Source organism: Nanorana parkeri, unplaced genomic scaffold, assembly GCF_000935625.1.
Source record: "Nanorana parkeri isolate BGI_ZX_2015 unplaced genomic scaffold, ASM93562v1 scaffold437, whole genome shotgun sequence".
In the NCBI taxonomy this organism is placed as follows: Eukaryota; Metazoa; Chordata; class Amphibia; order Anura; family Dicroglossidae; genus Nanorana; species Nanorana parkeri.
Window position 1 is genome coordinate 227,020 of NW_017306705.1, and position 24,869 is coordinate 251,888.

Here is a 24,869-nt window from a genome sequence, read left to right on the forward strand (position 1 = left end):
TTTTCCACACCTTCCAACTTCAACAATCGGCCCTACCTCTGCTGGGCCTCTCTTGTTCTTGGATCATCTGTAGATAGACCGGCCGTAATGCAGGGTGTACTTTCTCAGCAGCAGGGCTTTCTTCAGCTACCAGAGGAGTAAGAAGACGTCTCACTTGGTCAGTATTGGTTCCCACAATAATGGAGTTCTGATTAGAATCTGGAAGTGGAGGGCCCACAATGGCCAGGTTGTTGAAAGCTTCAGATTGTCCTGCAACAGTGGGGCTGAACTCCAGGTTGACTCGAAGATACCCAACGTATGGGAGTTTCTTGGTTCCAATGCCTCAGATCTCAAGACCTTCCAATTTTGTAAGAGGGATGTGTGTTAAATGCTTCTCATACAAATCTTGATAGATTAAGGTGACTTGGGCCCCAGAGTCTAACAGCGCTTTAGAGAAAACTCCTTCCACTTGAACTGGAACAGCAGACGCACGACCGATTAGCTCTTCAGGAAACTTGCATTCTTGTCTAGTAGGCAAGGCACTGGTAATTGTCTATACTTTAGCTCTCCTGTCTCATGGATGTAGTTCTGGCTCCTTGCTGGATGCTGAGGTGAAGGGTGTGCATTGCTTCCCCTTGACAAAGAACCAGACACCAAAGGAGGAGATCTTTTGGATGGGGCCGGTGAGACTAAAGACTTCGGCCTCTCCTGATTTTGGAGGTTGGAGTGAGCTAAAATAGTTGGGCACCATGTTGGCTCCTTCACAGGGGCCCTTTGGAGTTTTCCTCCTGGCTCTGCAGGCCATAGTTCCCTTAATGCCTTTAAAGCTTCCTCTGCAGCACTTGGAGGCTTCTTTCTTGGACATAACACCTTCTATCTGATAAAGGTGAAATGTCTCCCTCCCTCCGGTCAAAGGTCAAAATTGTTTGATACATCTCCTTCTAGATTTTCTGCATTCTCAGGATAGTTTTGTATTGCTGGCGCTGGTTATGCATTAACTGCACGATTTCATCTTGAATAACTGTATCAGGTAGGGTTTGCATTATATTCTGTTCCCTTGAATTGATCTTCAACTCGGTGAACTGAGTCATCTTCATCCAAAAAATACTCTTGATTGCAGAGGATGCAGGTAGACATGTTCCTTCTTTTGAATAGTATTCTCAGTAATGCCCATGCTCTGATATTTTTCCTCTAAAATAGCTTCCTCTTCTCGAATCTCTTTCACCAAGTTTGGGTAAGTGGGTATTCCTCTAGAACCCTTTAAGAGCAATTTTAAAACAATAGGGTGATTTGGCCAGGTATCCTGTAGAATTTGATCCAGTCGAACCTTATCAGCATTCTGTGGGTCAATTCCTTTCTTTTGTAGGATCCGATGAAGTATCCTGTTACTCGTATGACAGAGGTATGTTCAAACTTAAACATTAAATCTGAAATCTTGTCCACACTGCCAAACACAACATGTAGTGCTTCAATATAATCTAGAGCTGTACAGTCTTGTTTTCCTAGCTTTAGGTTATGGATCATTTCTGCAGCAGGTCCCCTTAGACTCTTGGTTATTCTCTGTTTCTTCTATACCTCAGGGATGTCCCACTCTCCTAGTGCTTGAGAAGTTTGAGTTACCTATGTCTCAAAATCGTCTTCTCTAGATGGGATAGGTATCTCCTCTGAGTAGAACTGTAGCTTTTTGTACTTATAATGGGCAGGCAGTGATGGGTTTTTCACTGAATTTTCTGCCAGTGTTCTTATGTGCATGCAAAAAGAAGCTGGTAAACAGTTTGAAACTGACATATGGGTGTCAGTAGGGCACAGTGTCATTGTCATTGGTCACACTAGGTCACAATGTCATTGTGCATGCTTACTCTGTCAGGGGTAGGTCTCCACCTTTTTCTGTGAAGGCTCACTCTACTAGATCTGTCAGTGCCTCTTCGACTATTACATTGTAAAGTTATAAGGTCATCACCTGGTCTTCAGTTCGCAAGTTTTCTAAGTTTTACCAGGTGGATGTTTGGGCCTCTGCTGATGCGAGTTTTGGGCATAATATGCTACAGACTGGTGTTTGAGTTGACTTCCCTTTTGTTTGTTGTTGGACCTGTTAGCAGTTGTTTTGCTGTTACCCTCCACTCAGTGCATTACTTTCAGGAATCCCAGCTGTCTCCAAATTGCCTGTGTCCTATACTGTATGATCAAGAAAATAGGAGTTTTGATATACCAGTAAAATCAGTTCCTTGGAGTACAGTACAGAACACCGCACTCATCCCTCTATATCCTCTATTACTTGCTTACAAAAACGTAGGATTCCCTGTAAGGGGTGGAGTTAGATGAGTGTCCTCACAGCTCTAGCTAGTGTCTAATCGCCTGGTGGCTTTTGCATATTACCCAGTTTTCTCTGAATTTCCTGTCTCCTGTACTCCAAGAAGTTGATTTTACTGGTAAGTCAAACATTCTATTTTTTTATGTACATTGTTGTAATGAATGATGAAACAATGAGAATATAGCACTTAATTTGTCATGGCTTAATAACTTGGCACCTAAGTTATTTGTCTCAAAGTATGTCTGCCTATGCATAAGTTAATATAACACAGTCTTCAAATCCCAGCACAGAAATGGGGTTCTAGGTACAGCTGTACCCCTGTCTTCCATAATAATATTATTACTGTAGTATTATTTTTCTTCAAATAGTTATCAACATGCTTATCCCATTAAAGTAAACTTCAGCCAGTGTGTTTTACCTCTTAGGCACAGTAAGGCCTCATTCAGACGGTGTGTACATATCCGTGCGGCATGCATTCCTGTAAACAGGCCGATGTCGGGAGGGACATGTGCTGCGTGTAATTGCACACATCAGCCTGTTCTTTCCTATGGGAAGACACGGCTGTACGCTGTCATCCGCACACCTGAACTTGCACATTCATGCGGGTCCGGATGTCCGCACTTGGACACACACTGTCTGCGCCCCGTCTGAACGAGGCCTAAAACCTAAGATACATGGAAGGTTCGAAAGGATGACCATACTAAGAGGAAGTTTCTTAATAAACATCTTGTTTTAATAGATATATAGATGAGCTTCTGAGCTGCAGAATGTCTACCTGTGAACTGTCGGAGTCCATAAAGACTTATGTGTTTCGGTAACATGAAAAAAATGTGTGTTTTAAGATACTGCAGTACAGTGCATTGTGGTATTATTCATTTTTATTGAGGCAATCTTGTTTGGGTTCAACATGCAGGCAAACATGCTGAAAACTTCTCCAGTTGCGCATTTTAATGCAAACCCCATCAGTCAATTGGGTACCAAATTGTGAACATCAATTCTCTCCATTTTTCTAGGCAAATAAGCAAGGGATTAAAAAAAGCAAAGTGCATGGAGGGCTGAGCAGTACCCTGGAGGACATGTACCAAATCAAAATGTTTGTTAAAAACAATTGCATTTGGCTGGGAGCAGTGATTTTAATATTGCATAAAGGGCAATATTAAAAATGGCTAATTCCTTTAAATAAATGTTTGGGGGATGGCCTGAGCCTACCTGAGAAGGGACACATCTGTGCCATGTACAGATAACTGACATTTACGGAGGGGAAAAAAAGCCTGCAAATGACAGCTCCTGTTTGCTTTATGTCTGTATGTAAATAAAGCAAAATCCATTACCAGACTCTTATCCAAGGAGCAGTTCGGCAGGCCAGGAAAGGGGGAGGAAAACCATGCACCCCCCTGGCAACAAACCTTGTCCCTATGTTGATTAGGACAATGGCCTCTTTCCCACAACCTTCAGCCTGATCTTTCTCCATAATACCATCTAATACATTCAGCTACACACACACTATTCTGCTTTGCTCACTCTCCTCAATGCTATCTTTACAGTGGTATGTTGGCACTGAGAGTTCCCAGACCTGATTCTCTAGCACCCAAGGCATAAATCCAAAGTATACCTTTCTCCTGAGTTAAAATTATTCATGCTTACCACCTTTTGGTCCATAGAAAGCCAAATGGGATGGGGGGTACTTTAGTTATAATAAGCATGCAAGCCTACAGAAGTTCTTTTCCATTAGGAAGAATACTAGGCACAGTATTGGGCTAATCAAAACCAGTATAAAGATTTTGCTATGAATTGCAGCAGAACCACAGGGTACTTGGACAGCATGGATTGCAAAATAACCTTTTAATTATGCAACACATCAGCCCAGTCAGGCGAAAGCAGCACACTTGTTTTTCTGTTATTGCTCTAATGGATTATTATGAATATTTCCAGTGTGGTTTCTTCAAGATAATGGAACATTAAAAAAACATGACTCAGAGTACACTGTAGCAATATCTGTTGTAGTTTAATGGTAGTATTTCCAGGAACTAGAGGTTAGCTGAGTCTGAATCAATGCTGGGATGAAAAACCCATTGTCTTAGTCTTTCTAAAATAATGTTTCATGTTTTTTTTAAATTAAACGGTAAGTGTTACAACACTTACCGTTTCATTTCAGAAGAACATGAAACTTAATAAAACAAGCTGTAATAGCTATGTTGAAATAATATCATATGGAAATGATATTAAAGTAAGAATGAACTTATAATTATACCAAACCCTGACATTAGTTTGCAGCCTCATTGTCAACTACAAATATAAATGTTATTCCTTTATCTATAATTGTAGTCTGAGCCCCACTGATTCGTACGTGTAACATGCAGATGATGACCCTACGTAACCTTGACCTGAGGTGTGCCACGGTCACTATGGTCAGTATGCAATAAGGGGGCATACTCAGAGTAATAATGATGGAAGGGGTACCAGAGGGTGGGATGACTCGATCGTCCCGACGGGCTTTAAATGTGCGGAGCTCCACCCACAAATCCAGCCAATAGTTGGCCTCAAACTTGTGAAACGCAATAATAAATTAAATTACAGTGAAACCAGTGGCGTAACAATCGTAACAAATGCTATGGCATGTGGGGGGGCTGGCTGTCACAGACACAGCTCAGCAGCGGTCACGCCGCATTTCTCCTCATAGCCGCTGCAGAGCTGTGTCAGTGACAGCCAGCCGCTGCGGCAGATGAGGGTGGTGTACGGAATGGAGGAGGCGGTGCATGTCTAAACATACTGCTAGCATCATCTAACCGGAATTCCAGGCAAAACCTTATTTAGGGGGTTATGCACTAAGCTGCCAAAGGCAGCCAAATAAATGATTGAGCCAAAGTGAGGGCAGCCAAAGCCTCTTCGGCTATTCACAGCAGCCCTGAACGGCTATTTTTAGCCATACATTGGGTGCATTTGGCCTGCTTCACTTCCCTTCGGTTCAGCTGAACAGCCTTAGCAAGTTTGCTGAACCGAAGGGCACAATCCATTCGCCTCAGCTGATGCAACATCTGGATCTGCTGAGGCGAACATTTGGCAATTCATTCTCTGCTGTTCACCCCTATTTTTATAGGGGCCGAACAGCAGAGAGTGAATAGCCGAATGCTGCCGAGTCATTGTGTTTGCTACCGCAGAGAGAATGAAAAATGTTTTTTTGTCTATCTTTTACAAACTTGCACTGAGATGGTTCTCCCCGCTTCAGTTGTGCCGAACCAAGCATATGCGTTCAGCTATGTGCTTTGGCTGATAGCGGCTGCTCTACAGGCTATTGTAAATAGCACAAAACAGCCAGTAGTGTATTTAGTTTCTGTGCTGCCCTATTTGCCCCACCCCTTCCGGTTTAAGACATTTTGCATAACCTGTAAGTCACTGCATACAGCGCGCACACTGCACCAGCTTTTGACAGCTTGAGTTAGTAGCGTAGCAGGGAAGCCGGGGTCTCGGGTGTGCTCTGTGGGGTCTCAGGTGGGTTGTGAAAGATTGCTTGTGAGCTCTAAAGGGTCAGCCTCAGACCCTGCAGAGCCCACCAAAGACCCCACAGAGCCACCTTAGACCTCACCATAGATCCTGCAGAGCCCACCTGGAACCTTGCAGAGCCCACCATAGATCCTGCACAGACTACCTGAGACCCTGCAAACCCTACCATAGACCCCACACAGCCCGCCATAGACCCTGCACAGCGCACCCAAGACCTTAAAGAGCCCACCACAATCCGCTCACAGCCCACCACAGACCCTGCATAGCCCACTTCAGACCTTGCAGAGCCCACCTCAGACCCCACCTAGCCCACCATAGACCCCGCATAGCCTACCTGAGACCCCGCACAGCCCACCACAGACACCACACAGCCCACCACGGACCCCGCAGAGCCCACCTGAGACCTTGCAGAGCCCACCACAGACCCCAAATAGCCCATCTGAGACCTTGTAAAGCGCACCACAGACCCCGCACAGCCCACTATAGACCCCGCATAGCCCACCTGAGACCGCACACAGCCCAACATGGAACCTGCACAGACCACCTGAAACCCTGCAGAGCCCACCTGGGACTCTCGGTTGGGCTGTGCAGGTTCTATGATGGGCTGTGCAGGGTCCTGTTCCCTGCACACATGTGCTCCTCCTCTTACCTGAAGCCCCCCAGCCTGCCTTTGGGACATCCCGCTATCAGATGGGGAGTATGGGAAGCCCACGAGCCGCCCACAGCTTCTTCCCGCAGCACCTCTGCTGTACTGCATCTCACTTGGCCCCACCTCCTCCTCACCTCCAGCCCCACCTACTTCTCCTCCACCTGGCAGCTCTCTTTCCCTAATTAGGTAGCCAAAGGCTGCCTGATCCTGTGTTGCCCGGCTCGCCGCAGGGATTAGGGGGCAGCATTTTTTTGTCAAATGCTTTGTTTGCCTTGTGGCGGATACTACCCTGCATACAGCAGCCCTTCAGTTTTGCTGAACCGAAGGGTTCCTGCAGCCAAAGCTAGCCGAAGGTTTAGCCGAACATTCTTCTAAATCCTTCGGCAGCTTAGTGATAAACCCCCTTAGTTTTGGATAGCGTATTGGAAGGGTTATAATTTTTTTATTGCTACTTTATTGCATACCCAGAGAGAACTTCTTATTTCTGGGGGCAGCTAGAGAAGAGGGAACATCTACCCATCAGAGGTAGTCACCCCTGTGCAACCTGCAAAAAAATACTTTAATGGCCTATGCCACTCTGTTTAAAGGCAAGAAGACATTTTGGCTGGCATTCCACATTAAAAGTAGCACACGCCATTTTCCATCCAAATCCCCCCTAGAACAACTGTCATGGGCATATGGTACTGTCTGAAAGTGTCTATAGATGATGTTGTTCAGCACTGGACTTTAGCAGATACTTAAATAACACTTAAATAACGTATATGAAATGTTGGTTGCTTATGGTATAAAGCACGAGCAGCTGCTCTGTTCTTATTGCTATGGTATAAATCACAGAGCAGCTGCTCTGTTCTTGTTGCTATGGTATAAATCACGAGCAGCTGCATCTGCAGCTGCTCGTGATTTATACCATAAGCAACCAACATTTCATATACGTTATTTAAGTGACCTTCTAATAGCTCAGACTGGTCTTCTGAGACAGGGCAGATCCCTCTGACATAATAAACATAACAAAAACTTTACCTCCCAAGCGGGCTTTCCACAAAATTTGACTTATGAGTTGTAGATTGCACACATACTAAATAAGGAAGATTTTGTAGAGAATCTCTCTGGATAGGTAGGAATATTTATCTAAACCCCTGGGCCAATTTTTTGGGTTATGTTTTACTCACAACTTTTTTTCAGGTGCAATATGATACTCATGATACATAAAACTCAAACTTTGTTTTAGATTTAAAAAGTTTCACCCTCTCTGTCCTGGTGAGCATGGTACAATCCCAATTTGTAGAGTAAGCAGAGGAACAGAAAATGAGGAAAAATCTCCCAATGGGAACACCTGTCACCCAGTGACACCTATCTAAAAAGGGATTCCTTTCACTTTGGAGAGATTTATTGTTGTATTTCTGGTACATGAAATGACAGAAAAAAGGTGTTCATAACCCATTCCCCCCATATCTAAAACAAATGGCTATATATAAACTTTAAGACTACTGCTGCATTTTTTCACTATCACCCTCCATTACAAAGTCCTATTTTTTCTTGTCTTTCTCCCCATGGTGGTAGGTGGGTTGCATCAGTCCATTATGGATTATACAATAACTATTTATAGACCTAGGAACAGCTCACATTACAGAACTAGCATGGGAATGGAGATCATGCACCTTAAAGTAATCATATGTAAATATTTTTATAGTTTCCTCACCATGTATAGATTCCTTAGGAGAAGTTATGTATCAGACATAGGTAAATAAAAGAAAATTGTTTCCTTTGATTAAGATCTGTTCTTTGACAATGTGCATCTGACATTTTCCTACAAAATCTTTAAATAGTGAAGTGTGAAAGACAGGAAATCTGCATCTAACAATGGCATAGTTAGCCATGCCATCCTTTGTTTTGTCTTCATAGAATTGTTGTTGTTTTTTTAGGCATAAAGTGAAGCCAGTACCATATAAAACCTAAAATGTACAAATTGTGGTAACACACATGAAAGCCAGACTTACAATTTCCCTGGTGTTCATGCTTTAAGTCTTCCATGTCAGCTTCCTTATCAGCTCCCTCCTGACTTGGGAAAGCTTTAGAAATAATAAGGGCAGCAGCACCAATAAGGATAGAAGCTGCTCCACAACTTAAAGTGACGCTAAACTCAGGAGTTCAACCTTAAAAATGCATTCAAGTACCTTAAAGTGACACTAAACACACAAATTAAATCTTTAAAAATGCATTCATGCACCTTAACTATTAACAAAAATGTAGCTGTAGCTCATCAACATATCTCTGAATTGGTGCTGACACTGCCCTTCCTTCTGGAGGGTGGCTACTTTTGTTCCCCATGGTCCCTGTGTGTGTTGTAAAGTTGCCACTGCTCCAATCTTACTCCTGTGATGGTGTACAATCTCAAGCTTAATTTACTATTTATTTTGTATTAAGATTATAGTCCACCACGGGAGCAAGCTTGGCGAGGTGGCTACTTTACAACACACACAGAGACCATGGGGAACAAAAGCAGCCACAGAATGATAGACAGTGTCAGCACCAATTCCGAGATGATTTGAGGATCTTCAACCGAGTGATGCACAAATAAGCTACATGTTTGTTAATAGTAAAGGTGCTAGAATGCAATGTAACCACTTCCGGGCCAGCCGTAGTAAAAAAACGGCCGGCCCGAAGCTCTCTAGATCTGAGCGGGCGTCTTTAGACGTCCACTCAGACACGCCCCCTCGCCACTGGACGTGCGCAAGCGGGAAACGGCAGAAATTTAAAAACAGGCAGCGATGCCTGTTACCATACAAGCGATCCGCCGGCTGTAGAGCCGGCGGATCGCGTGTATGGGGTACCGATCGTTCTACCCCCCCCCCCTCCGCGGCCCACCCACCTTTTTTTCAGCACTGGACTTTAGCAGAACAGTCAATTACCATTGGAATCAGCAGGTCGCCTGTGTCACAGGGGATCAGAGGGAGCTCGGTACACAAGCTCCCTCCGATCCCCTCTCCTCTGAAAGAATGTGGAAGTGTTGTATATGACATCACTTCCGCATTACTTACGTGCAAAAAAGACAATTGCGCCCATTACGCCGCACATGTTACATATCGCCGCGAACGTCGCAGTGAGAGCAATAAGACTAGGGCCATCAATCACTGATAACACTAAACTGATGAGCGGTAAAAGCTTTTAAAATGTCGCTTATGGCCAATTTTGGGAATGGTCGTTTTCTGCGATTTCGCGGGTGCGCGCAATTCTAAAGCTTGACATGTTTGGTGTCTATTTACCCGACGTGACCCCGACTTTTATATTTGACCAAAAAACTGGGTAATAATAAATGTTTCCTAACATAATGTAAAAAAAGACTTTTGTTTTCAAAATTTTCTGTAATTTTTCCTAATTATAGTAAAAAATACCACCAAAAGAAAGCTCTATCTGTCCCCAAAAAATGGTATAAAATTCATTTCAGTACAGCGTTGCATGATGGAATAAACTTCAGTCAAAGTACCACAGCGCTGAATACTGAAAAATGGCCTGGCCAGGAAGGGGGTCTAAACACTTGGTCCTTAAAGTGGTTAAGATTTAACTCCTGAGTTTAGTGTCACTTAATGTAAGAAACTAGGGTTGCATTGGCAGGGCAAAGGGCAGGGATCGCAGCATAACACCCCAGCTAAACATTATTAGATTGTTACTGACAATTCCTCTTCTTAGCAAATAGATAACATCTTTGACTCCTACTAGAACACAGTTTTGGCAGAAGACTCTCTTTCTTTTTCAGGCGTCAGGAGCAGTCTACATGTTTAGAAGACACCACCTTTATCCAGGCACCTGGGCTTCCCTACCTGGGCATCCCTAACCTCAGGAAGCACTACACTCTGGGTACCCTGTCACCTGCCACACACTCTGGTTCGATTCTCTGACCCCTGCAGGAGTCAGGTTTTTTTTTCACCTGATAAGGTCACTTTGAAAACTCTTCTTTTCTTACACATTGTACAAATGATAGCAGCGATGGATATAATGGCTCAAACCTGATATGCTCCAAAACAGTTGTTTTCTTATGCTGCTCTAGCATGCCAATTTTTTATTTATTTAACAGAAGTTGGATATACTGTATATCAATTGCCAATAAAGGCATAACAGAAACATTTCAACGGTCATGTCAGAACCTGTAGAAAGCAAGAGTACACCAGCACAAATTTCAACTACATTAAGTGATGCCTGGGTACATAATGGGGCATGTTGTTAGATACAGTGATCTTGCTCATTATATTTATTTTTCTATACTGTTGAAACCTCGGGATAAGGAGATAATAGGTTCAATTTACAAAACTGAAAACCAGGAAAAAGTTATATTAAAAAAGTGACAATTCAATGAGATCTGAAAAATTCACATTGCTGAAAATTAAGATACTTATCCTTGTGTAAAGAGTTGTGTGTAGAATGATTGTGTGTAGAATGATCCGCCGCTTTAAGAATTAAGCTGAAACTTCTAAAAATCAAATCAATGCCCTAAAACCATTGAAGTCTATGGGGGAGCAAATCTCGTTATTCAGTTCTAGCAATGTGTAGGCCTAATAAGCAAGCTATAGTCAAACAAAAGGCATAGAAAACTTTTTTTAAAACCTTACAGCAGAAAAATAGACTTTTCGAGGGTGGCCTGAACATGGCGCCGAGCGGACGTGAGTGAGGAGAGCTCCGCGGAGTAATGGAGTTTATTGCAGCTGACCTTCCCATCTGACGCCATTTCGCCCTATGTCTAGGGGTACCAGAAAGTCGCGGACCCCCCGCTCCTCGCCCTCGTGTGCAGGCATGTTTGGACCCCTTCCTATCCCAGCCGGCTATGGGAGTCCGGGCCCGGACCCAGGCCGCGCGGTCCTCTGGCACCAGGCCTACAGCGTGGCGTGGGGACACGCCGGGGCAATCGCCTGCTACGGCCCCAGTAAACTCTCCTCCGGAGGCCCCCCCGACACGGATGGATCAGCCGGCATCCCCGCCTAGTTCCTTACCCGATCCAATGCTCAGTCTGAAGGGTGTCGGCCTCGCAGGGGTTTCCACGAGCATCGGGTGGCTCGGACCTATCTGGCAGGCCGGACCTGTGTGCCACGCTGGCGGCGCTCCAGACCAGTAACGATAAGCAGGCCATAATCACACAAATAGCGGCCACCCTCCGTGCGGATCTCGCAGACGTAAGGGAGGGAGTCGCCCAGCACGTACATCGCATAGAGGCGTTAAAGACTGCAGATACCTCACTGCTGGCCCGCTGTTGCTGATAAAGAAAAAAATAGTTCTAAAAAGAATTGTTGGGTCTCTGGTGCACACAGTGGGGGTACAAAGGGTATGAAGCCCATTATGGTAATCCACAGAACTATATAGCACAGTATCTCTTCCTACACAGTTTGTCAGCTTTCTCTATCAGATAAAATACATTGACAACATGGTGGCTGTGAGCCTATCTTTTTAAAGCGAGGGGCTGGGTTATTCATTCCTTCACATTATTGGCTTTTATGACCCAACTGTCCAGCGGCGAAGGCTAAGCAATACACTATGAGCGGAATTTATCAAAACTGGAGCAGACAGAATCTGGAGCAGCTGTGCATGGCAATCAATCAGCTTCTATCTTTAATTTTCAAATCCTAACTGAACAAACTGAAAAGAGAAGCTGATGGGTTACTGTGCACAGCTGGTCCAGATTCTGCCTGCTACAGCTTTGATAAATTCCTCACCCTGGGTTGTTCCTAATTTGGGGTGCAAACTTATCGGATGCATCAGATGTTATCAGAGATGCTTTTTAGCTTAAAAGCATGTTATGCCAGCAGAAACAAAAGATTGAAGAAGAAACCGCTTAGGAGTATTTTAAAGAGAGAGCAGAGAGGGGCGGGGGAAGGAGGGGGAAAACAGCTGATTGCAGTTTAGAGATAACAACCCGACCCTCTGAGAGACACGGATTGCAGATATTGTGGAGGGAATGTTGAACTTCTGGGCCTCTGGCCTGTAAAATAATTTATAAAATAAAGTATGAAATACAGCTCTGTGACTCCTAAGAATGCACACACATGTACATTCCACTAGGTAAAACCTTTTTTAGTTTTTGATAGTGAGGTTAGATCCTCTGCCTGTCTCTGTCTATTATTATTGATATTGGTGTCCCCAAAATTTTAGAGTTGCCTCTAGAACAAGGTAAGGAGAAAATCTTTCAATTTGGACCCGTGTTCTAGGGTCAACTGTCTAAAAGAAAATCTCCTCACTTTAGGAGATTTCCTCTAACTTTCTAACATTTTGAAAATCACAGTAGAAATCTGCCATGATCCAGTAAGGGCAGAGGTAATTCGGCATATATATGTAACATTTTAACAATACAGAGTCAAAGGAAGGTCAAATGTTTAATTTGTATACCTTCACAGCGAGGGGTCGTTTAGACACTAGTCTATGGTCTGCATGCAAATTGCACAGGCTAGCTGTACTGTTTTCTGTGACAAATGTATGTATTTGAATTCTTCAAAGTTCTGAAATATTTAATCAACCATAACTCCCATACCTTACCATATGCAATAATAAAACTTGCAAGAGCCTTGTGGCGCAGAGATGAGATGTTTGCCTCCAAAGGTGTCAGTTTTAAGGTAGCATATGGGAGGGTATTAATAATTTGGGTCTTTTTACGTTGGTGCTGATTCTGATAGGTGTAAATCATCCATGTTTGGTCTCTATACATAGCAGAACAACAACTGAGACCATTACTGTTACTTTTGAGATGAATAATTCACACACCAGTATGGTTATCTGCTTTTCAAGATACCCAGATCCTACCTGTGCTAATTAGGTAAGATGCAGAGGCCATCCCCTTTCATCCAATTGGACAAATTGTGTTATAGTACTCTCAAAGTCCCTGCCAGGTTGTAACAGATCTTTTCTGAGAATCCTAGCACTTCTGGAAGATCCACCAGTACCTCTAATGGTACTGAAAGGAGCCCTGCCATTACTTCTAACGGCTCTCACAGAATCTGGGTCAGTAGGGCTAATAATAGCCACAGAATCCAGACCAGGACATCCAGAGAGCCCTGAAGTGATACTGGGCGTCAGAGGTGATGCCCAGCACGTATTTAGGTCAGAGGCAGGGGCGTAGATAAGGGGGTCCTGGCAGTGGTGTTGTGAGAGAGGGCAAAAGGGGGGAATGTGCGCCCGAGCGCCCGTCTGAAGGATATCCACAGACAGGCAGGGTCTTCTAAAGGGATGCGGGGATGTCTTCTTTAATAAAACATCGGTGACGGCTGGAGGAGAGCTGTATTTTACGACGTTTTATCAAATAGGGCATCCCCGGCATCCCTTTAGATGTGCCTGTTCCTGCCTGGCCCTGGATGATCTGTACATGCCTCAGTGCGGTCTCAGGGTGTCCTACCAGCATCAGGAGGATGGAGACAGAGCAGGCAATCAGGTAGTGTTTGTATTATCTGTGAGTAGTGAATATACTTCTGTTTTTAGCACAAAGACACAGATAAGTATTAACCCATTTCAAATCGTTTTTGTTTTTTTTACACTTTTTGCATATATCTACTGCTTGCCAGCAGTAGATATATGGAAAAAAAACACAGAGGTGACGTATTTAAACACCAGCTCTGCAAGAGGCTGGTGTTGTGTCTTCAAGACAGCTTCCTGTGTTTACAAAGAGCTTTAATTATGCAATAGACATGTGCGATTCATTTCAGAAAGATTTGTTATTCGTACTAATTTTCGTTATTCGGATATGTCCAAATTACCGAATGACAGAAATGACAAATGAAAACGAATCCGAATTTCCAATAATGGAAATTTCGGACGAAATTCGTTAGTGGTATTCTGTACGAATTTTAGTTTCTGGACGAATTTTCGTTGTAGCAAAGTGACAGACAAAAGAAAAGAAAATGACTTTTCTTTCTGTTTTGTTTTTACAGTCTGCAGAAGAGAAAAAGAAGTGTGAGGTCCCCCCCCCCCCCCAATTGATACCAGACCCTCTAGGTCTGGTAGGAATGTTATGAGGGACCCCCCCAAGTTAAAAAAGGAGTGCGTGGGGTTCCCCCCAAAAGCCAAACAAGGCCCTTCAGGTCTGGTAGGAATTTTAAGGGGGAACTCCACCCCCAAAAATGACCATACCAGCCCCTTGATCCGAGCACAGGCCCAGCAGGGCAGGAAAGGGGGGGGGGGATCGAGTGCCCTCCCCCTCCCTGCACCTCACCGGGCCTTGTGCCCTCGGCTTATCCGTTATGCTTCAACAGTAACTCTCACCGATTAGTGAAAATTCAGCTGCATGATTGTAATTCCCTGCTGTAAACATGCCCCTGCTACATAATACACACCCTTCGACCTACATAAATAGACACGCTTCCCCACTATAGTGAAGAGAGGAATGAATAAGGCAGTGAAGTCACATGAACGCCAAATACAAGTAAAAGCAAAAAAAATAGTTAAACTTTATTTTTTGACTATTTTTACTTCATTAGAATAAATCAGATGAGACTGTGATTGAGTGTTTGTACTAACTTCAGGTTATATTGCCTGGTTTAGCTAACCTGTAACTGATAATGAAAGCAGTGTGTGAAAGCCTATGCAGCAATCTGCTTGACCGTCGAGTGTACTGACTTTAGGTATCAGGCGCAAGGGTTCTTACAAGCCTGCAAGTTGTGAGGGGTAGCAACTTGCATATTAGTGTATGTATGTGGTTTATGGTTATTTCCTGTGTCTATAGTGGGGAATTAAACTAAACAAGATCTGACTGTCTTTTGTTACATGTGTGCCATCTCTTAGTCTCTTTTAACATGTAAATATTAGCCATGGATTGCAAGTAAAGCAGCGATGCTGCTAATGAAAAACTGAACAAACATTTTTGTGATCAAAAACATTTTACTAAACTATCTTTACTTTTTCATGCTGACATAGAATTAGCCACTGTTAAACTATGCCTTTTAATCCACCCCTTCTCAGTTAGAACACTTGCTTATAAGAGCACAGCGTGCTACATATGCCATTTTAAAGGCATATTGTTTGCATTTGAGCAAGCAAAGCTTTGCAAATATGATCACTGTATAGTGTGTAGCGTCACCCTTTTTTTGGTCCGTGATACCCAATGCAGGATAACACTACCTCTGGCTTCAAAGGGTTGTCTACAGTATTAGAACTAACGGATCTCCCTGTGTTTCCTTTGTAAGAAACCTCTATGATGGATCCACAGTAGACCAGCACACCCCGACTCCAGGGTCGGCCACCACGGGCCACTGCAACTCAGCAATCCTCCCATCCAGAGACAACTCCACTCACCCCACCCATCAGCACCCACCAGCCCCTATGTCAATGGACCAAAGCGAAGTCCAGACTGCAAACATAATGCTGAGAACTCACCAGATGCAGACTCCCCTACTGGCAGAGTGTAGTCGCCGTCTCCATGCACAGCAGGAAGAACACCCGGCACAGCAGCACCCAAGGCATAAGTCACCAGTCACATTCATCCTTGTCATCAGTAGCAACCACTGGGCCTCCAGACTCAGGTTCCAGTGTAAGCACACGGCTAGACCCCAGGCTTCAGGCCTATCCATCTCAGACAGTCCATAGCAGCCTCCCCACAGACAGGGCCCGGGGGAAGAAGAGAGAGCCCACGCAGTCCACCCCAAGCATCCATCTACTCCATCAGCATGCACCACCAGTCACCATCCCCACAGTGACCGGCTGGAGAGGGACATCCACCCACAGCAATCTCTCACTTGCTGCTCCGCTTTGTGACCAGGGCACACACAGCAGCAGACAGATGCAAACAACGACAGACTGACTAGGGGAAACCAAACAAACACAGACCACAAATCAGCACCAGACTGCACACAATCCGAAAACACGAAATTCAATAGCACTCTTGCCTACAGAGTGCTACTCGCAGTGGCGTAACAATAGCCATAGCGACCCAGGCGGCCGCTATGGGGCCCGGGCCCACGGGGGCCCAGCCAGGACACCCCCCTGATGCCGTGCGGGCCGCCTGAGTCGCTATGGGTTCGAACGCACCGCTGTTCAGATCACCGTGATCTGTGCAGCGCTGCATTCTTCTCCATTGCCGCTGCTGAGTCAATGAGAGTGGTGGTGTAACTAGAAATCACAGGGCCCCATACAAAATTTTGCCATGGGGCCCTGTGATTTCTAGTTACGCCCCTGGCTACAAGTGAATGCAATGCATAGGCTCCTGCAGTCCAAAGTCTGTACCAAGGTACAGAGCTTAACTTATGGGCTGGAGAAAGTAATCAATGTACTACAAGTGCACTCAGGTCACCACTAGGTTTGCCACCTTTTTTTTTAAACCAAACCTGAACAATGTAGCAGCGCGTGGCAATTTTTTTTCTGGAGAGTATACAGGGGAGGGGAGACAGCCAGGAGAGAGAGCGAGGAGAGACAACCAGGGGAGAGAGTCAATCAGAGTGAATGTCTTTAGTGATATTGAAGAATTTCAGCCGCTGACAAGTCTTGTCTTCGCCCGTCTGTGTTAAGAAGGTCATTTTCAGGGAGGGACTCGCAGAGCTCCAGACACAGCTCTTGACACAGAACCTACTTCACACTGCAGCAGTAAACAAGGTGAGGTGTGGGAGGGCGCAGCTGAAATACCGGGGGCCCTTGTAAACGCCCGTCCGGGGCCTCCTACAGTTGTGAAACACAGTGCCCGTGGCACCCTGCTATTTCTGCCAGTGGTTGCCCCTATCCAGGTGACATCTTGTATCCAGGTTTCAGGTGGCCTGAAAGACGAACACAAGATTGAAAATTGGAACTGTGTGGGTGAATCCTGAACAGGTGGAAACCCTAGTGTGAATACAAGAGTGACAAGGAAACCTTAGCAGTAATGAAGTAAGTACATCATGGTTGATTGGCAGCAAGGTTGTGTACAGGGAAGGGCATACTGGCAGCAGGTGCTATTTAGCAGAGGGTAGGATGGGGGCAAGTACCATGGAGGGTACATTGGCAGCAGGCACACATATGAAAATGGGGGGCACACTAGCAACAGAGAGGTAAGTAGTGCATGGCTGATTGGCAGCAGGGTGGTATAAAGAAAAAGGGCACACTTGCAGCATGTAGTGAAGTATACAGTATATATTACTGGCCAGAAAATTTTACAAATAAACATCATATACATATTCTTCTGTTAGTGTCACCAACTGCAAAATCAGGAAGTGTTAATGTCATCTGACCCCACCAACTATGTCTAATGTTAAAATCCCCCTTACATAGGAGGCTGAGAAACACCTACACCCAGGAGAATTCCACTGGAACACTTAATAACCGGCCCACCTCTTTTATGGGTGGATGAAACCAGCAAGACCTCTTTTTCTCCATTACAGTACTATGCTATGAACAGCTGACATAAAAACATTACAACTACATTAACGTTTTAGGGGGGGATTCTCCAGCACAGCTGCACAAGGGCCAAGCAGTAAGCTTTACCTAGAGGGATGTTGATCTACCTTGCTGAGGGCTCACAAGTTATAGCTCAAAAAGCCAAAAAAAGCAGAATATATTACAACTTAGAATAAAAATCTACAGTGGCTGTAGATTGCACAGTGGGGTGGACACAGTAAAAAATACATCAAATGAAAAATTGCTCTATGCATATTAAAATGGGATAAGCTTTAACCTTTTCTCTTGTGTTATCCTAATTAAATTTTCTGCCCCAGGTAGACAAACAATTTTTTGCATGTAAGAAGAAGGCTATGTTCACATGAGTAGTCACCAGCATCTATGTTTTGTTAGTACAGGGCAGGCATAAAGTTGTACTTTTACCGCTTTCCCAGTATGGAAAGCCATTTAAAGCCCTTTCACACAGGCATTCCAATTAGGTCCGCCAGCAGTTTTTCAAGTGGATCTGATCAGAAGCCCAAACTTTTGTCTTGCGAGGGTTGTAAAGTACTTAAAAAAACGTACAATCTGCCCATCTTGGACAGGCAGATCGTACTTGCGATCGTCGCAAGCCCGCCCCCCTGAGGGGCGGGCTTACGATGACTGTAATGAGGGGCGGGCTTACGATTACTGCAAACGGGCAGTGTGCCCGTTCGGCAGTTGTCGAACCAGCAGGCCACTAACTCGCCGAGAATCGTACGATTCCCGGCGGGTTTTCTAGCATGCTGGTTCGACGGAAGACGTGCAACCGTACAGTAGAAACGGTCGCACGCCTTACATACACTGCACGATTCTCGTACGATCGCGGGATTTCCCGCGATTCTCGTACGAGAATCGTGTATTGTATGGGCACCGTTAATCTATGAGAAGCTAGATCTAAATGCACATGCACCTGTTTACATCCGGTTACCCCCAACTCCAGACAGGTCTGGAAAACTAAACGGAACAGATTTTCATTTTGGCGGACCTGATTGTGGCGCATCGGGGGGTAATCTGATGTAAACGGACACAAGTCTAGGGCTGCAACAACTAATTGATTCATTCGTTTATAATTGATAATAAGAATCATTGGCGAACTTTCTCCTTCAGGTCCCTCCTCTGCTAAATTGACAGCAGGCAGTGGGCGGGTGCAATAGCTAGCCTGCTATTGCAATTTGAAATATCCAATAGAAAGCTGGCTGGCTATTGCTCCCAGCAATAAAGTTAAAAAAAGTTAAAAAAAAGAAAGTTAAGTAAACTAAAATTAAAAAGACAAAAAAATGTGAAAAGTAAAAAAAAGTTAAATAACTAAATAATAAAAATGGCCACAAATAAAAAATAAAGTTAAATAAACTAAAAATAAAAATAGTTAAAAAATTTTTTTAGGTCTGTTATTTTAACCACTTGCTGACCAGATGTTTAAACCCCCTTCCTGGCCCGGCAATGTTTCAGTATTTAGCGCTGCAGTACTTTGACTGACATTTATTCTGTCATTTAACGCTGTACTGAAATGAATTTTAAACCAATTTTTGGGGACAGATAGAGCTTTCTTTTGGTGGTATTTATTCACCACTGGGGTTTTATTTTTTACTATATTAAAGGAAAAATTACAGAAAATTTGGAAAAAAATAAGTTGTTTTTTTTTACATTATGTTATAAAACATTTATTATTACCCAATTTTTTGGTAAAATATAAAAGACAGGGTCACGTCGGGTAAATAGACACCAAACATGTCAAGCTTTAAAATTGCGCGCACCCGCGAAATCACAAAAAACTGCCATACCCAAACTTGACCATAGGCGACGTCTTAGAAGCTTTTGCCGCTTATCAGTTTAGTGTTATCAGTGATTGATGGCCCAAGAATTATTGCTCTCACTCAAACGCAAACGCAGTGCTATGTAACATGTGCGGTGTAATTGTAATTTTTGCGCCCATTACCTCGGAAGCAACTTGGCGAGCTGCCAGGTGTCACATGGACCATACGGCTCGGCACCATGTACAACCTGTACAGGACCTTGTAATTTGTCTCCACTGCTGTCGCATTGCGGGAGCAGGAGGACGTGGTATCCCATATCTGCTGCCACGGTATTTCGTCCGTTTCCAGCCCCAGGTCAACAGCCCAACTGTGCATATATTTATGGGTCGAGGGAGCGCCAACAGAGCGGAGGTTTGCGTATATTAGGGAGACCATGCCCGGCGAGTGGGGATCATCTCTGCAGCACCTCTCAAATTGTGTCAACAAAGGGCATCCCACCGGGAAGCGGATTGTGTTGGTAACAAAGTTTTTTACCTGTAAGTATCGGAAAGGGTTCGCTTGCCGGCAGGCGATATGTAGTGCGTAATTGGGGGAATGCTTTGAAGCCTGTGGGGGTGATGAGCTTATGGATCTGTGTGATGCCTGCTGTGGCCCAATGTCGGTAGGACGGAGCCGACTCCATTGAGGACACGTCGGGTAAAAAGACACCAAACATGTCAAGCCATAAAATTGCGCACGCGCGCGAAACCTCAATTACCCAAAATTGGTCTTAGGCGACGCTTTAAAAGCTTTGACCGCTCATCAGTTTAGTGTTAATCCTGCCCGTGCGCGCGCACGCGAGCAGGAAAAAAAAATTCGTATGGAGATGGCAACCCGCTTATGCGAGTCCGCCGTCCGTCCGTTTTTTCTTAACGGGCCGACGGCAGGAGGTTAAGACACATGATATGAATATATAAATCCAAAACCCAACTCAAATAATATCCCCCTGTTCAATTGTTATGACCCTCCAAGAAAATTGCTCTGGATCACAACACCTTCAAAATTCAAGAGACTTTAATAGCAGCAAGTTTAGGCAGCACCAACTTATTCACATAAACAACATGATGAATACTACAACAACAGGTTAGGACAATTCCTGCATAGAATGGAGCCAACCATTTTGTATGGAGAAGTGCAAAGGTGCAGTAGATCGCGATCGGCTCGCTGACCTGAGCTCCCTCCCACGGTGCTAGTATGGCTGAATGTGTCAGACGCTGCAGATGGGAAGGGGCGAGACACTTCTCCCTGTGTGCAGTGTCGTGCCACACAAGCACTGCGGGAGAACAGTGTCACGTACCTGTCTGATCAGCCCCTGTTTGGGGTTTGAATCTGGGTTTCTGGCGTGGAAGTACACAGATCTAGCCATTCAGCCACTGGAAGGTTCTGCTGCAGGTTTTTTGTTCTAAGCAACTCTCCTTACAGCTCCACCTGCCAACCAACTGTAGAAGATCTGCAATTAACTAAGGCTTTAAATACCGGACACTTCCTATGTTCTGAGCCTGTTGATTTGGGTTAGTTTCCTGTGTGAGCTGCCTCTGTGTTCTATGCTGGATTTACACTGTGACTCTTGCCTGATTCCTGACTTCTGCCTGTCGATTTTGTACCTTGCTGCCCGATCGTGTCAAGACCTCAGTCTGCCTCCTGACTACTCTCCTGGATCCTGACTTTGTACCTCGCTGCCAGACTGTTGCCAACCCTGCATGCCTGACCATGTCTTCGCGTCCTCCCAACCCTATTGTTCTGAAACTGTATTGTATTGTAAATTGTATTGTAACTTTACTGTCTCCACTCTTTTGTAAAGCGCTGAGCAAATTGTTGGCGCTATATAAATCCTGTATAATAATAATAATAAAAAAGAAATCAGTTATTTACCAGAATCATTGTAAAATGACAAGAAATGGCTATGGATGATCACTGCAACAGGCATTTAATTGTTAGATAAATAAAGATTACAAACACTTTGAATGCAAAATGTTGAATGGGGGAAATCAATATTCCAGGATGCCAAAACTAATGTGTGTTTCAAGGGTCTGAAGTCACTGTAATTTCTCATTATGTTTTAACAGTATGAAAATACACAGATCTGAAATCTAACTGGTAGCTTCTGATTCATACCATGAAAATTAGTAGCTGAAAGTAGCATTGTCATCAAAACATGCAGGGTACGTAATGTATGACTATAAACTACTCAAGGAGTTAATGGGTTAGGTGTCCGCTGAAAAGAAGAGCTGTGGGAAGCAGCTGTCCAGAGCGAATGGATTTGAAGTGTCCACATAATTAGGCAGAGGCAATGGATTCCATTAAGAAGAAGTGGCTGCGGCCGGGAATGTTGTAATAAGGAGCACATCAGTTTGTAAAGTATAGGCACAGTTCAAACAAGTAAAAATGTAGAAATATTAGTGAAATTCTACCAGATTTACACTTTGTATTAGCTTCAATATGTACACACACTCTATCTCTTAACTACAGTACATGATGTCAAGCAGTTACTAATACTTAGGAGGCTTAGTGGAGCCTCAGGGACTTTCCCCAGGCCACTGAAGTAAAGAGGACCAAACCTAATGACTTCTTTCCCCTATTTAATGTAAAACAGTACTAAGAGAAATACCTAGTTTGATTTACCGAAAGGATTTGAAAATCTTCATTCAATAGTGTGAATATTGCTTTAACCACTTGAAGACCTTCCTGGCCAGGCCATTTTACAGTATTTAGCCCTGCAGTATTTTGACATTTATTCCATGCAACGCTGTACTGAAATGAATTTTATACCATTTTTTGGGGACAGATAGAGCTTTCTTTTGGTGGTATTTAATCACCACTGGGGCTTTTATTTTTTACTATAATAAGGAAAAATTACTGAAAAGTTTGAAAAAAATAATTTTGTTTTACATTATGTTAGGAAACAATTATTATTACCCAATCTTTTGGTAAAATATAAAAGACGGGGTCACGTCAGGTAAATAGACACCAAACATGTCAAGCCCTAAAATTGAGTGCCCCCTGCGAAATCGCAAAAGACTACCATGCTCAGAATTGTCCATAGGCGGCGCTTTAAAAGCTTTTGCCGCTCATCAGTTTAGTGTTATCAGTGAGTAATGGCCCTAGAATTATTGCTCTCACTCAAAAGCAAACGCATTGCTATGTAACATGTGTGGTGTAATGGGCGCAATTGTAATTGTTGCACATATGTGCACCCGACGCATTTTTGCACACATGTATGTATCGGTGGGGACTTTAAAAAATGTCTTGTTTTTGTTTTTTTTAATTCATGTGTGACTAATTTTTTTTTCCTATTTTTTTTCCCACTTACGGTTATGTTATCACATAGGGGGCTAAGAAATCCTCTATGTGATAGCAAAGAGATGTGACAGGCCCTCTTTATGGAGGCATCAGGGGTCTCCAAGAGCCCTAATGTCACCTAGGGACCCACAAAGAAGCTGATGAAGCAGAGATCTGCTTCATCAGCTTCTCTCCAGCTTAGCTTCTGAAGCTGGAGAGTGACACAGAATGCGGAAGTTATGTAATATACATTACTTATGCAGTCTGAAGCCGGAGAGGGGATCGGAGGGAGATCATGTACCGATCTCCCTCTGATCCCCTGTCACAGAGCCACCATGCTGGTCCCAGGCTCGCACCGGGCACAGCGGAGGGGGGCGCAAGATCGGCACGTTATACAAGCGATCCGCCGGCTCTATAGCCGGCGGATGGCTTGTGTGTAAACCGACATCGCTTCCTGTTTTGAAATTAGGCAGTTTCCCGCTCGCGCACGCAAGTGGGCTGGGCCAGCAGGCCGTCTTTAGTCGGCTTGTCACATCCAGGAAGCTCGACACAACTGACCTGGAAAAAGTGTACAAACCAGAAAAGTGAAGTCAAAACTCCTGATCCACATATTTTTGTTCACACCAAATCCGGGCCAGATCTGCAGTTTCTGCATATGCAGTGCAGTGTGTTTTTGCCATGTTTTTTCTGCGTTCCGGTCCATATTTTTATTTTTTTTTGCCTAAAATGGCCTTTCAGTGCGTACCTGGGCCTTTGCATGCGTTTTGATGCGTTTGCATGCATTCTGGTGCGTTCCAGAGCAGAAAAAAATAGGGCATGCTGCTGTTTTTCCACATGCTCTGGAACTGAACGGTGTGGTGTGAACTAGAGCCCAAAATACAATTGGAATACATTGGATGCATTTTTGCGTTCTGTAACTGCTCTGCATCTGCTCCGCACTTGGTGTGAACAAGCCCTGAGTCGTGCTTAGAAAGCACAGTAACTGAATTGGTACAACAGAAAGGCAACTAGTATTTTCAGTAGGAGCTGTCAATAGTGACAGCTTACATATGTTTCACTACAGATTTCTTTTCCATTATATTTTGTGCATGGGGTACATTTTGGACTGTATTTGCATTGTATTTGCTGTGGGTCACTTTAGAAATAATCTCACTACATTTAATGTACCAAAATGCTGATTCCACTTTGCTTGTGGGATAATCTCACAGATGTGTCACTCTGGAGACGATGTGCCACATTGTTGGAATTGTATACAGATGCGCCTTCTCTTGAGCTCAATTGAACTTGACCCCATTTTGGGTTTTATGCTGTATTTTTTTTATACTATTTTTTGCCAGTCCTATGTTTCTTTTTTCCTGATTGTTCTATTCTTTATGCTTTGAATAACACATGGATTGAACTATAATGTACCAAAGCACTTTATATTCTATTCTATTCTACTGCACATATAGTGCAAGTTAAACACAGCAGTATAAATTACACATGTTAAAACAGTTGTTTTGATTTTCTTTTTACTGATTATCAATATCAAAGAGAAAAAGTTATTGAGATTACTCAAATGCATGCTCAGAAAATACTGCATACTCAGTGTCAGCTTTTGAAAGTTAGCAGAAACTCCTGAGGGAGACTCACCCTGTGCTGTAGCAAAAAGAAAAAAAAGAAAGTAAGAGAACAGCAAATGGGGATAACAACCCGTGGAGAGATAGAGGCAGAGAGATACAGCAGCCAATAAAGAATGAGAGCAGCTAATGCAACACAAGAGAAAGATATCAGCCCATGAGTTTGTATGGCAGCTTAAGGTTCAAGATACTGCTTGCACTAGGGCCCTGTGACTTATCTATATCTCTAATTAGTTGTATTGCAAGCCACTTAATAATTTAGTTGCCCCTCTCAACGTACTTTATAGTTCGAGGTATCTTTTGGAATGGCACCTAAAACTAAAATTTTATTGCAATGCACTATAACCAAGAAAACAAAATAAGTCTATAAGGCAATTGATGAAATACAT